Genomic DNA, 16,067 nt, shown 5'->3' on the forward strand with positions numbered 1-16,067 from the left:
GCTTTTTAGAAGTCTGGGATGGACTCTATTAATTTAAGAATGTGAAACATAACTCCTTTGGGATGGAAAGTGTAGCAGCACCTTGATGTAATACAAGTACATACTCCTCCTCCTTTTTGAATACATTTGCATACAACCCTTTGAATATCTCTTTTATTTCTTATTAATCTTTTTTCTCTCCCAACAGCAAGCCTGGGCAAGTTTGAAAAAAACAGCCCTTTCTGAAACCACTGTGTTAGCAGCCATTGAAAAATACTGAATACCCTGGTGCTGTATAAGAATTTTCCCTCTGTCTCCCAAAGTCATTTTTCCAACATTCTCATTGTGAAACCTGGAGGTGGGTGGGGTGGTGGTGAAATTAGGTTGTTCTTCTGGACATGTTTGACTTTCTTGGACTTGATTCATTTTGGGGAGATCTAAATTGGTGGATGAGATTATTTTAATAACATCTTTTTTTTACACGTTTAGTTCTTGTTAGTCAAAACATTTCACAGTAAAGAACTTGAATAAAAATAAGGAAAACATTACATGACTATCCTTAAAATAGTTTTCTTTTGTTAAAACTCTCTCTCAAAAAAAAAAAAGGCTGATGACATCCAGAAGACTAAACACAGAAAGAGCAGCTCTGTACAACGTCCATACTTTATAGCATTTTTAATAGCTAACTGTAGATACAGTACCACTAAAATATTATAATTCTTGAGCCAACCAATATGATGCCATTAAAGTTCTTTATTCATTTATTTGAAGTTGTTTCACTGACTTATTCCATTGACATCTAAGCCATTACAATATCAATTGCAATGTCTCTGTGCTATGATGTTATGGTAATTGCAGTCTCATACATTTCAATTTTTTTATGCTAATTTTGGTTGCTTCACACAGCCCCTCTTCTGATGTTAAGGGCACTGTCTCAGACATTTCGACTGATACAGTAACCATTCTAGGGATATGTAACTGCAGTTTACTGGCAAGAACTTGGACTTCGGCCTGCTATTTATATCTAAATTATTTCAAAACCATCTTAGTTGTATGGAAAAAATATTAATTATATTGACAGTAATTCCACTCTAAATACGATTTAGAGTCGATTGTAAAGGACTGAGTTGGAGTGGGTGTGGATCACATTCCAGAACTTCAGCTACAGCACATTTCCTCAAAAAACGCAACCAAACAAAAAAAGCCACAACAAAAAGAAATTAGAAATGAGATATATTTTCCAGACTTCTGTAAGTTTTGTAAAACATTCCTTTTGAAACATGCATTTAGGATTGCAACTACACAGAATAAATATTTTCATGACATTTTCTGCCTTTATACCATATGAAAGACCTAAATGTTCATCTGCTTTTCAAAATGTTTGAAATAAAGCTTAGCAATGAGTAGCCCATCATACCTTTGAAGATCATGGAATGTGTTAGGTTTTTCTGACCTGAACCAAGGACCAGGCAAAATCCCAGATACTGTGTCCTCAGAAGAAGATAAATGGAACTGAAATGTTTTGTGCTTGAGAGGTTCTCACACCTCCTTAAGGATCCATGCGGTGTCCATATAGCAGTGCTCCCGTTATCTCAACCAGTTAATAGACATACAGGGAACATGCCTTGCCCTGAAATCTTCCACTTGTTCTTCTCCTTCTGCATCCCAGCCACATTATAGGAGAAAGCAGCCATTTGCACACTATGAGAGAGAAAAATAACCTGCTTTTATACCCTAATGCTATATAATCTTTACATACAAAAAGCTAAATCCTACTTTCAGAAACACACACAAAGTCATCCATTTATGTCAATAAATGCCCACTAGAATATAAGAGGACAAAACGTAACTCAGTGGAACGAGTTAAGCATCGAGCAAGAACTTCATAATTCCCCTGTATATCCTGAGTCAAACTATTGTTGCATATCAGCTTTTAATATTCAGAAAAGAGATCAATAAAAATTAGGGTCAAATGTTAATTTTGACAATAATTATCAATAATCATATTATTGATCTTGAAATACAATTAAAAAATTAAATGCAAGAAACTCTTAGTGCATCACTGTTTTAAACCGAAGTGCTACTACTATGCTCTTTCATTGCCATTTATCTGAATTGTCAGCTATTTTTACAGTATGACAGAAAAAAACTGATCCATTTATAGGTTTATCTGGAGTTTAAGCTCATAGGTTTTTTTAGCAGAGAAATAAACAAGTTTAAAAAACTAAAGCAACTACGTGAAGGAGCTCTAATATCCCAACAGATTGCTTTATATGTTTTCTCAAATTTCTGGTCAATCTTTTTCTGCTTTGTTTTCTATAACTGGAAATCAAACACTAATAAGAGAAGATTAGATACAAAATAAAGTGATTCATTTGTAGTTTGATGATGACTATCTTAAAAAAAATGAAAAAAAAAAATATAAAAGTGTAGTTTTCTCATATGTGTACTTAATTTGAGGAATAAAGGAGGCAGTAAGTGCCAGGTCAGTTGAATAGATGCCAGGACTCTTGTAAACTTTAGGACAGCTCAGAGAGTCTCCTTGAGACCAAGTCTAAACTTTAATTGGAAATCTTGAAGGGGCCAAATTAGTTTCCTTAAAGTTGCTTGCAGAAAAAAAAGTACATGACATACTTAGGCTCTTACGGAGAGAACAATATTTCAGTCAAGGTATTGCAAACAGTACAAGAGACGTTATAAACATTCAGGAATCCTGGTGTCTAATACAGATGGATGAATTCAAGAAAGTCCTTTGGCTTATATAGATAGTAGTCACATCTGACTTCACAAATCCTCTGTATATATAATTTTGTCTAGAGACTGCAGTGAAGAGATATTCTTCACCTTTGACAGGATGCTTGTGCCCAACAGCTCTACCCTGTCTTTCCAAGGAACAGTTGCTTCTGACCTGATTTTCCTTCACACTGACTCAAAGCCCAAAAAACCCATAAAACATGCTACAATACTCTTAGTTGGTGAGACAGGATTACAGCAACTTGTAAATGACTCTGTGGGTGGTTACCTTCCTATGGCTTTTTTCCTGGGCTATTTTTAGCCATATTTGCTAATATTTTACTAAATCCAGCAGTTTATAGATGCTTTATTAAATTGATAGCCAGATAAGAATCAAACAAATTAGAAGTACTGGGCCAATTTCAACTTCCCCTTAACAGTTTTTTCAGGCTTGGTGTGATTTAGTCTTTTAAACCAATGGAGAAGACTCTAATGCTAACACATCACAGACATCTAACAGTCCAGAGTTATCAAAATGTGCATGAAAGGAATGAGGTGTGAAAGTGAGTGTTACAAAGTCCAGCAGCAAAAGAGTTGATTCTGTGGAAGATGCCTAACAAATTCAACAATTTATTTAGGAGATAAAGATGGAAGCTTTTCCCAGTGACCTAAATCTGAAATTGTTTTCATAAGGAATTCAGTCCAGAAAGAGTTCCTAAATAACAGTACAACCAGATTATTATTACGTGACTTTATATTCTAAGTACAATTAACCATCTAAAAACAAATGCACAGTACATTGGCAGTTATGCAGAATAATTACTTAATGGTTTTTATGCTTTTGTCTTTGAATTTTGACACCAAAGGTCTATTTAAGAAATATGGGGAGAACAGTCTGTTAGTGAAAAGTCCTAGAGCTTGTCCTGCGGACTATCACACAATTTTCTTCTTCCTATTACCATGTCCTTTTCCAGCAAGGACAGGAAAATTACATCCTCCATTTTTTTCTGCTGCAGTACTCTCTGGAGGATATCTGAAAATGGATACCTATTTCCATTACATTCTATGCACAGAATTTTACCAACCTTGCTATTTTTCATGCACTCGTTATTCACTAATCTTATGACTAGGATAGGGATCCCAGCATCGCAAACTGCACCAAGCTCCTTGAAACCAACCAGTTTAGCATGAACAGAAAGGCTCTGGGCAAACTACCGTCTTGCTTTTGCCTTTAGACAACACTGTTTCTTTTGAACTGTTTCCTCTGATGGTGGATGTCTGGCATTCATCAGGTTTCTCAGGCCCCTGTGATCTCATGTAGACTCCACAAATTGGCTGCCTGTATTCAGGGGCAACAGTCCCTTCCCTGCATCAGCTACTGCAAAATGAGTTTGCCTAAAGTGAAAGATCACAATGCCAAATTAAATTGTTCTACTTCGTTTGTGACAGCCAGGTCTGTTGAGTCATCCCAGACAGCCTTCAGTGTGAGGCATCCAGAATAACGTGGTTCCCTAGATGGCATTTGGTGGCCCTCCAAGCAAACGTTTCCTGTGCTTTACTGTCAAGGGCCTCTGGCTACCCAGAGAGAGGCACCTTTGTTCATCTCCAGATGGCTCACCTGAGATCAAGTCACCCTTAAGCATCCCACTGCACACTCTCAAGACTGCCAACTAGTCAGCCCTACATTGTTTTTTCATGCACATGGAAAAAGTGGCATCCTGAAAGCTCTTGGTATTCTCAGGAAGAAGTCTAAAATCAAGTGGGCTATTTTTTTTCCTAGAAGTCTCATCTGAATGAATGAGGATGGTCAGCTGAAGCAAGAATCCTGTTTCAGGTGACTGCTGTCTCTTTCTAAGCTCTAATGCTCATTTCATTCATACAACTAAGACAAATTAGGTTTCTTGCAACACAGACTGCAAAACTATTTTAGCCAATTAGATTAAAAAGACTCAGTACTTCTTTTAACCCACACTTTTCAGTGCTCCTAATGTAACATTAAAAATCATTCAATTGTTTTTTGTCACTAACCTTTCAAATGCCAAAGCCTAATGTATAGCAGCTATAGTAAGGAAAAAACCAAAACATCCTAACACTGGAAGTAATACCTTATAAGTCACTAGTATCAAGTTTACAACCAAGTATTCAAAAGATATTACAGATGAATTCTCTAGATGTTATGAGCATTATTCTTTCTGAAATCCTGCAGTATTTCATTAAATTGTATATCTGAATATGGACAGTTTTCAGTCTCAGGAAATAAATATTCTGTTCCTCATAATTCTAGTGGGATATGAGTCAAGCCTGAATGAAATGTCTTATACTTCAGGTCTGTCAGGCTACATCTAGAATTTACTTAATCCAGACAGTAAAGAGGAATTATAAAAAAGTCATGTATATTATTTCAACTTTCAGTATTTTCTTTTGGTTTATGGAAATGGCATTGCAAATATTTTAAACTATTTTCTTCCTTGGTTTTAGATGTTTAATTTTAAAGCATAGTAATTTATATGTGTGAAATTAATTGTTTTCTATTAGCAGTTATTTTAATTATTTTCTTTCAGGAAACACATGATATGGGTATCTTCACTGTGTTCATGTAGTTATGTCACCAACAACATTACCTATGGGCTCATACTCACTGAAAAACACTACCACTGCAGTAATGTTAAAATCAACAGTTTTAAACCTGAATGTGTAGCCTAAATGACCAGTTTTATTACCACTAACCAAAGGATCATTGCCTCTTTCATTTATAGTCTTCAAGGAGAAATTATGAATGATAGCTATCACCTTATAAGTATACAATGAGATTAAACTAACATTTATTAAACACAAAGCATTCCAAATGAGTTTTATATGAATGGCAATGAACAAAAGCAGAATGCTCTTCATTAATGGTCAAGCTGACAAAAAAACACAGGAATAATTCAATTCAATTTAAAGTAAATTCAAGCATATTGTTATTGAATGACATGAAATGCCAAATAATCTTTTATTCCCTTTCTCATTGTACAGTTTGGTTTAGAGACTAGTCCACAAAACACTGGAACAGCCTGTACTTGCAAGGTTGGCTTTTACCCTTGCTTTTACCTACCCTCTGTAATTAGGAAAAGGTTATTATACAAACTCAGAAAAATAACAGAGCTCAGATATATGCCTGAGAGCCTGTGTAGTTCAAACCTTGCACCCTCTGCCTGTACCTGCCACTGTTTTGTTTCAATCCATAAAGTGTAAAATGAGGGGGTTTTAAAATATTTCTGAGTATGTGCAGTGACCGGATCAAATTGTCTTTAGGTAAATTTTGCTAATATAATAGTTTTGTAGTTCAGAAAGTTTATTATCTGCATATATTGCAACTAATCTTAATATGCAAACAAGCTCAGACTTCACGCACACCCCCCCTCCTTTCTCTCTTTGTGATTATGAAGTCATTTATATCTGACAGACAACTAAGAAGAACTCTTCCTCCCTGGCAGTTCTCTGAAATGGAGGGCTACTAATCAATTTCTGTTAATCTGATAAATATAATAAAATCAATCAAAACATCTTTTTTTTAAAAAAAAAAAATAAAAAATGCATCACTTTAAGTGAAGGGCCTTAAAAGCTCATTTAGTCTAGGCACTCTGCCCACAACTGAACTGCTGAAGGAGAAATCAATTCCATGCACCTCAGTAACGATCTTCTCTATAGAAAAAGGCCTTTATGTGAGATCATGTGTTGTGAAATAGTTGCAACTTTATTCTGAATGATGCAATTAGAATCTTAGTGTTATTTCTTCAAATGCTTGTTGTTCTGCATTACCTACATTTTCAGCTTAATTTTGATTTTAAAAACTAATATAGATTCTGAGTGTTGTATATTATTAACACAACAGTCCTCCTGTGTTAAAGATATTTAAGCATAAGGATGAAAAGGCTAAATGATTATTTAATTGGGAAAACCTTGTAGATAATGGAATAGAGGTTCAAATTTCCTAATTATATCTATTGCCAGTATTTTAGGATAAAGAAAATGGGAACAAATAATCTCAGCCATGCTACCCACTCAGAGGGTTTTTTTCTTATTGTTGTGCTTGATCCTACAACGATATTAATAAACTAAGGGTAATTACCCTATTTGGTGGTACATATCGGACATGTTTTCAAACATACAAACAGAAACACTATAAAGTTCAGCAGAGGAAACTCTGGTACTGAAAGATTCAGATTCATTCTGAGTCAACTGTGGGGAGGTAATTGTTTTTTCAAGGGCAGGAGATGGCATCTGATCTAATCAAGAGATATCTGCATCTCCAGGGAAGAGGAAAAGGGAGTTTAAGAAAAGACAGCTGACAAGACTGTCTCCTGAATAAGAAAAACAAGTTTGGAAGAAAAACATGAAGTCCGCTTCCGCCTACAGGAGGATTTCTAAAAGGAGATTAGCTACAAAAGGGATGGTCTCTGGTGTGTGTGACCGTTGGCATACAGCATACAAAAAAATGAGGGCATCTCAGAAGACACGTGTCAGCAAGTTACAATTGATAGCACAACCTCTCCAGTCTAATACTTGTCTAAGCTGATTAAATGAGGTTGTTCTTTCCTTTCTTCACATGTCTTCTAGAAAAATCTCTAACAATGTTCACTATTTTGGAAGCAGTAAATAAACATCTTCATTTGCATTACAATATAGCTTGAGTTATGAGCAATTACAATGTAAATTGATAGCAGAATTTATCACATTGAAAGACATGCTGCATCTATAAATCAGGGCACTGCAATACCATAGCAAGTGCCCAGGTCTCCAGCAAGACAGACAGTAGTAGCGTGTGGTCCCTTTGAGACTGCGTGATTAGGTGGAGAGTTGATACCTGAGAGTTTAGGAGGGGAAGGAGCAACAAGCAGAAACCAGAAAGATGCTGTGGCATTCAACAAAATCTCTTCTGGGAGTTTGTCATATTTGATCATGCCTTAAACAAAAGATTATAATTCCTTTTTATGACTTTGAACATACGCTTTCTAATGGTGTGAGAAAAAAACAAGTTTCTAATGTCCTCTATGACACAGTAACCTAATGGCTCTATGGTACAGGACAGTGGATAAATTCTAAACCAGATTTAGGCTAGACTGCTGTTGAAAGTACTAGTGTCAAAACTAAACATTAAGCTTCCTTTGTTTGGCACAATAAAGGTACATATGCACCATTTCTTTCCTTGAGCAGCTTCCAGCCTGAATAAACAGGGAAGGTGTCTGTAAAAGCATAATGAACAGTGTTATGTTGATAAATGTCACATTACATATGATTTATCTGTATATGTTCTGAACTCAACTGAGACATGTATTCACAAATCAAGGGAGGTGACTCTCAGGATTCTTTGGAGGGAGAAAAATTGAAAGGATATAGAACTGGAGAATGTAAGAAAAAGTGAAAATAGATGATTGTGAGGGATGAAGTGTAAGATTTTTTGGAACAGCTTCCCAATTAGCATTGCAAAAGTTGATCTGAACTTCTTCTGGTTCAAACTCCATATATAACTGCTGACCTTCCATAACTGCAGTGAAAGCCCAGTCTTTTAGAGCCAGACAGCTGCTACGAAGTGATGCAAATAATGAGTTTATATGACAACTTTAAAAAAGATCTGATACCTTTCCAGAGGTTGCCAGTAGTTATCGACTGCAATTAATTTAGGTAGTTCAAAAGAAAACATATCAGTTGTGATAACTTTGTAACTCAACATTTTAGTAATTCCTGTTTAGCAAGAAAATGTCTTAAACATATAATGGTACTCTATAACCAAAAAAATGCATTTTTTAAAGAATGTATGAACATTAACTCTACTGCTGTTGACTACAGATTAAGTTATCCAGGATAGTGATATTTCACACAAACACACAAAAAGGAAAGTACTACAGGAAAAACTGTGAAAAACAGATAACAATAAAATGCTCATATATAATTCACTCAGATCTCAAGAACAATGTCTTCTGAAAATACACCTTCGAGAAAAATATGTGCTTTGCTGTTTGAGTTTCAGCATAAAAGAATAAAAATTCCTTGCAAAAAATGTAAATGAGAACTAGGAAAGACATGAAGAACGTTTGCTAGGCAAAATTATTCATCAGGAATGAAGAAACCATTATTCTGTGGGAAAACTTTATTTTAGGCTATAAAGATACAACCTGGAATAAGTACGAAGCTTTGATACAAAATTCTTTGAGACAGAACTGAGCAAGAAGTCCTTTTGTTCTCACTTTTGCTGTCTAGTGTATTGATGTGCTTCTAAAGTTAAATTCAAATAACAATATATTAGTAACAGTCTATTCATATGCATTAATGAATTTGTAGAGGTCCTATAATTATCTTCAGCTGATCTGAAGGATGCTCATTTTTCCAGATGAAATCACATTCTTAAGGCTACAAATGAATAATCTTACTATTGAAACTAAGATCCAGTATTAAGGAAGTATCAACAAAATGGTACACTTATCAGTGTAACCTCCCTCCTTAGTTTACTCAAGACTTTGTCCTTACTCAAGAGGATCAATAGATACAGAAGAAAAGCAGCAGATGGGAAAAACCTTCACTGGCCCTGTTAAAAATAATCACTGTTTTGGTCAGTCACAAGGCAATAGAAAAAGGGAAACTAACTCAAACATAAATTAAATCTAAATATAAAGTCTTCTCTGTCAGAGGTATGCCATAAATTTAGTCAAAGCAGCCTTGGGGAAATCAACTTTTTGTCAGTCAATACTGGACAGTTTGGGAACTCCATTTGATCATCGTACAGTTAGAGAAGCTAAAATCATCATCTACCCTTTAAACTGTCAGGGAAGCAGAATTAATCATCTGCTTACTGCTACCAAGGGTCCATGCCTTCACTAGCAGTTACTCAAGCAGTGCCTTTAAAAAAAAAAAAAAAAAGTTAGCTCTATGGAAGGCACTGCAGAAAGAGCTGGCTTCATGACTGACTTTGCAGATCTTGCATAGGATGAAAAAAATCTAATAAAATAGGAAGAGAAGCTTTTGAAGAAATGGCATGCTGGTTTTGATTTTCAGACACTTACTACACTTACTTTGGAGACTCGTTATATGAATAGCATTTCTTTATCATCTTCAAAGAATGACAAATTGAGTTTTCCCATATAAGCCTTCCATAGCAATAATATACTGAACAAGTCAGTTTCCAGGAAGTTCTCCTTATTTCTCTTACACTTTTACAGTTCTAGTTGCCCACTTAGGACTTAAAAATGAAAGATAACTAGCTCTGGTAAGTTGGATGGATATATTTTGTATTGAATAGGTACCACGAGCAAAGAAAATGAGAAACTGGCAAAAAGATAAGATGCTCATATCTTATCAAAGGCCATAGCTTTTCTATAGAAGAAAAACAGTAGACATTTTTACAAGGTTTCTCTTACCTATATGTGGTTATGTGAAAGAAAGGCAGAAAAAACAAGTTAGGCAGAAAAAGTTGTCAGGTATAAATTATATCACTTTACAGATACTATTTATATTATTACTATAATATGACAGCTGTGCCAGGTAGAGAATACACAAAATGGAAAAGACTTGGTAGATATTAACAAAACAATCATTTCAAATAGAATGTTCTGATACTGTAAGTATTTTTATTCTCCATATCTGCCTGGCATAACATATGACAAGCCAGTGCTCACGTGTCCAGAACCACAGATTTCAGTACTGTGAAGGCAGAGATTGTGTTAGCCATTTGGGGAAAGGTGTTTGTGTTATGCTACATTATCTAAATTTTGATGCAAAGTGTAATTTTTCATCATGAGCACTGACTAAAACATAATCATTAGAAAGTACCTTAACTCCATACCATTCTTAAAAAGGTTTAGCAAGTAGCTTTCTTATAAATTCTTTACTGTATTTGGTTTTGTAGTTTCTTCTTTTATAAAACAGGTTTCTAAGTCAGCAAATTTTTTTCCAGCCAATTTCTGTTAGAATTCCTCCTGGATCAACTTATCTCCGGTCTCAACCTCACAAAGCAGCTGTACCCAAACAGTGGGTCTGAGCATGGCAGCAGTTTTCCAGGGGGAACTAGGTTGCCCCATCATCATCCCAACAGGCTGTGGAAAAACTACACAGAAATCACAGCAAAGCTGACCTTCCTGATCCTTTTGAATACCGCCTGCTGTCCTTTTTTTTATTTCCTTCTTTTTTTTTTTTTTTTCTTTCCTAAATGATCTAAAAATCTCTTGTGAATTTGTCATATTTTGGAAATTATAACTAACTAGTAAAATACAAATGTAACTTTTCTTCATTTACATCCGTTGCCATAACCTCTTCCAAGATTTAAAATGAGCTGCTATTACTGATCAAACCATATTACAAACATGGTTTTGCTTCCTTTACTGAAAAAGTATAAAGTATACATGCAATTCCTCTACAGTTCTCCACCTAGGCTTTTGCAATAAGTGTATTTCATATCTATTTTGAAAGAGTCAAAACTACTGAATTAAAATCTTTTTCCCAGCGCCATTATGTTTGATAAACATCATGCTTCTCAAAGGTCTAAGCAATAACACTGATCTCTAAACTCAGCTTGCAGTAACTAAAAATGAAATTCCAGGACCTTATGACAATTCTCTATTCTCAGTCTCTCTTAAGCAAAATAAGGACAGAGGAAAATTTTAGAGTGCAATTGGGAAGATAAGTCTCATCTACATTAATCCAAAGTTTGTCCAATTTTAATTACAATATTTGAAATGAGATAACACAGTACCATAGAGAGAAACTCTAGCAATGTGCCAAATGTTTTTATAATTCACCACAATATCCTTATATCCAGCTGTTCTGCTTACAGTAATTTTCCAATTGCCAGCCAGTAATACCACCCTAATCACCTACTATATTTGAATTTTCCCCCTAAGAATTGTATATTTTATATTATTAGCACTCCTGTACAGAACTGTGATAATAGTTCTATTTCTTTAATTTAATTTTCTAGCTACAAAAATGTATTTGAATATGTAAAACTTCACAATAAATTCAGATAATTAGAAGTTTAGAATTAAAGCCTCTACCATGTCAAAACCTGAAAGACTTAAATGAGAATTATTTGCTCAGTCGGCGGCATGCCCATATTTCTGTGGGTCCTGCTTGGCAGAGCACAAGCTGAATCTCTTTGAGTGAAGCAGCTATTAGGAGTCTCTGGCAGTTTGACATATGCTCAGAAAGATATATATGGCCATGAGACAAAGGGCAAGAGAAGTGTAAAAATAAAGCAAAGAAAAGGCTTGTTCTCTCCCTTTCCAAATTGCTCAGAAGAGAATTAGGGAAGAGCTCCTCAGAGCAGAGGATTAGGGTACAGAGGTAAGAAATGTCCCTGATGGCTCTTCAGGGAAGGTTAGCAGTTGGGGGTCTATATCAAAGCAGCCATCTCAGCTCCCCGCCTTGAGACCTTTGGGACAGAATATGTAACAGCTTCTTGATGCTGTGATGTAAACTATTTCACAAAGAGAAATGCTGATCCCTATTTTCCACAGAAATTACCTTGACCTTTATGTTTTGTTAACCGTTGTCGTAGATTGGTTTGACCACTTTACAGCAATATTGGTACTGTAATAAGTTCTACTAATATTTTCTTAAATAGAAAATGTATTTGGTCAAAAGTGACCCTATGTAACTCTACCAATTCCCAACATCACTTGAAGATTCAGCAGTTTTCTACACATTTCTTCACTTTTAAAACTGTGACAATTTGTTCTTATCCTCACTCTCCACTTCAGTGGTTTAGAAGATACTTCTGAAAATTTTTTTTCTAGTTTTCAAGATAGTAAAATTTTCCAGTATCATTTATCATTTCAAGCCTGAGAAAAGCCTTTCAAATTTATAGAGCCTTGAGGAATGATGGATCTTATCTTTCTATTAATACTAACATGATGAGGCAGGCACAGAAGTTGTATTTAATTCACAAAAATATCACATCTAATTGTTTTACTGATTTTGATAGAATTTTAAATTTTTAAACACCGCATTGTTAAATGACTACACTTACAAATTAAAGAACAGAGATTTGTATAGTTCTTGGTGAAAAGTAATAAGTTTGACAAATTTAATGAAATATAAATCTGAAAAATAAATACAAACCTATGATATTTTTGTGTTTCCAGTACTGTGGTTCTAGTATTGTTCAGTTTATGTTACAGCCTACTTTTAAGTACTGCAGCACAAAACCGTATTTTATTACTTTACCACTTATACTTCAGGCTGCTGAATTCACTCTCACCAAAATCTCTTTCATCTCCTTTATCAGTCTGAATCACTGCTTGAAAATATTTTGTGATGTATGATGCACTGTATGTTTTTTCTGAAATATCTGTTAGGTTACTTGCAAGATTTTCTTTCTTTCTCAGTACAGTAATTTGCTCTAGATTTCTGAAATTACTGTCTCAATCATGGAAAGAATAACTACTGATCTTTATTCCTAAACTTGCAGTGTTTCTCTAAACATTCTAAAATCAATATACTCAATTTAAAAGGATGTTGTATTAATTCCTAATACTCACTAAGCTCATTACATCACTGATACATAAGGAAAGCCTTACACCTTGTTTCTTCTATTTTCTTCTTTATTCTTACTTATAACACAGTTTTTTATGTATAATACAATACAGCTTAAAGATACACTTCCTATTTATTTCTGGTTATTTTTTTCCTATTATCTCCAGCCTTAGGTACTCACCACTGATGTCAGTAGAAGACTCACTTAACTATAACAAGCACTGGATTTGTTCCAAAATTATCAAAAGCCACTAGTTCAGTGGCATAATTTTATGGAAAAGGCTCTATTCACTTTATATGTGCTACAAAACCCACCTGGCCCTGGTTCTTTAAAAGAAGAGTTGTTTGTCTGAAAAGTACCTTCTCCATTTATTATTACTCAAGGTGCTTGAGAACAATTTAAATATTTACTTTTAATTTAAAAAAAAAAATTGCTAGCCATATTAAAATACTCTTGAAAAGCAGTTCAAAGTATCGTTTTACCGGAAAAGAAATATTGAAAATATGTTTCTGCAGTAATACAGCAGGTACACATTTTTAAACTTTTAGTACAAAAGCTACAGTTAGCTACAACGCCTGAAATTCATAAGGTCACACACTGAACAATACAGTGTTTTCAGCATGACCAAATACCTTATTGCATCTGCTTATATTTTTAAAATACTTGTGCAATCTAATGTTATATAAACATAGCCCTCAGCTAGTTCTCTTTTTCAGGAAAACATGTAAATGAATTTCTCATTAAACTAACGAGAGCACTACTGAAGCATATTTGAAAGATTGTCAAAATGCCAATACCAGTGTTGAAACAAAATCATTTGTCAATGGCATGACACAAGGGCATGGCTGTAGTTAGTAGTGATAAATAGGTAGAGAGTCCTTTAGTTATATCCCAAGTCCCAGTTAAAACTGATTATAGAAGCACCATATGGCCCTATACTTCAAGTCATACTGCTTGATTAATAATTTGGTTTTTTACAAATAAAACCTTCTGGGCAAAGTCAACTGAGCCTGAGAATCAATGTCTACCTACTTCTTACCTAAAAATTACTTATGATTATTCGGCAAACAAAAATTATTTTCTGAAACTATTCCAGCAATTACTCCAAGGAAAGCCTAATATTTAACAAAAGTTGGGACAAACAGTTCCCTTTTGACAGATTTGATTTTCTGTATGCAGAGTAACATAAAACTGCCACTTGATGTTGGGGGGGTAGGCAGTTTAAAATTGCAAATCACTCTGCATCATTACTTTTCTGCAGAGGGGTATGTTTCAGGACGATTGTCTTTACTGCGTAACCATGTGCTCTGGCTTTCTAGAGGATCCTATTTAAACCAAAGACCACCACCTTGAGCCCATTCTTAGAAACCTGACGAAATAAATTACATTTTCTAATGACCCAGCTCACAGCCAATGAATCATAAAATGGTCTCGACTGACCAAAACTTCACTGGAACAGGGAGAAAAGGAAAACAGAGTAACAATTCAATTTGTGAAACCAGAAGCCTCCCTGAAGAGATGAGACACTTCACCACCTCTCCAGGAACATACCAGCAAATGTTCTTGCATGTAACCCACTTCATTTTGACTGACAGCTGCTGAATTACTCTATATCTGGGTTTCTTCAGGCCACCCCAGGTTCAGGAGTCCTTTCAGCATCCCTGGTCACTGCTGATCAGCTGATAGTATTCACTAACTCATTTTACCATTAGCTACTTACAGTATTTGTCTCCCCTTATTCACACTATCTAGGTTTGCCATTAGCTACTTCTATTAAGAAGATTTCTTGCATATTCTTCCTGCTGTTTGGGTTATCCAGTAACTTTTAATATCTGTGCTAGTCACACAGGGCAATGCACTGGCTACATCTGCAGTCCAAACAGACATCTTGTCGTGCCCAGTTCTCCTTTTTGCTACACCCCCTCCCATACTCTTTCACCTCAGCACCCCAGCTATTATTAAAACACTTGCGTTAAAAAATTTTCAGCAACATGCAGGTCTACACAGAAGACATGTAACCTGAACAAGCCTCTTCCCTTTAAAACAAACAAAACCGCTGTCTGCATTAAAGGTATTTTCAACCCATTTTCACATTGCATTAAGGTGACTGCCCAGATCAGCCATTTTATGTACTCTCAACCGTTTCCAGGTAAATCTCTCTATTCTGCAGCAGATGACTTCACAGTTCCTACTGTGGCTAGCATCTCTTCCGCTGGAGTTCATCTGCCCTACACTTCAGACCAGCAGGTTTGCAATGGTATAAAGTGACAGTTTAACCTTAATGACTGTCTAAAAAGGGCAATTAACTAGATTAATTAGTGCACCTACTCCATTGAAAGTGTTGCAAGTTTCATAGCAAAAAGATTGCTGCCTTCTTACTTAAAAGGAAAAAAAAAAATCTATTTTTTCACCAAACAATGTTTGGTTGGTGTTAATTAACATTTCCATAAACTTTCCTTTGAAAAAAACCCCATGTCTTCATCAGCCTCATTTATTTGCTTCACTTTGATATGATTTTTCTTTTTTACCCTCGAATTCTATTTCCATATGTTTATTCCTAAAACTGAATATCCAAGATAAAAAATATGGCTGGCATTCAGCAAAAATGCATATCTACCTAGCATCACTTTCACTCAGGCCACCTGAAAGAACTTGTCTTCACAGTAATAATGAATTTATGCTATTAGAAAACAAAATTGTTAAAAAAAAAAAAAAAAAAAGAATGTTTAAGAGTCAAAACATCCACAAGATCTTGGAATAAATATGGGATTTACTACTAACAGTAATAAAAATGAGTACCATTCACACTTGGAAAATTAAACCCCAAATTCAATTTTATTTCCTACTA

This window comes from Athene noctua, chromosome 4 (assembly GCF_965140245.1).
Source record: "Athene noctua chromosome 4, bAthNoc1.hap1.1, whole genome shotgun sequence".
In the NCBI taxonomy this organism is placed as follows: domain Eukaryota; kingdom Metazoa; phylum Chordata; class Aves; order Strigiformes; family Strigidae; genus Athene; species Athene noctua.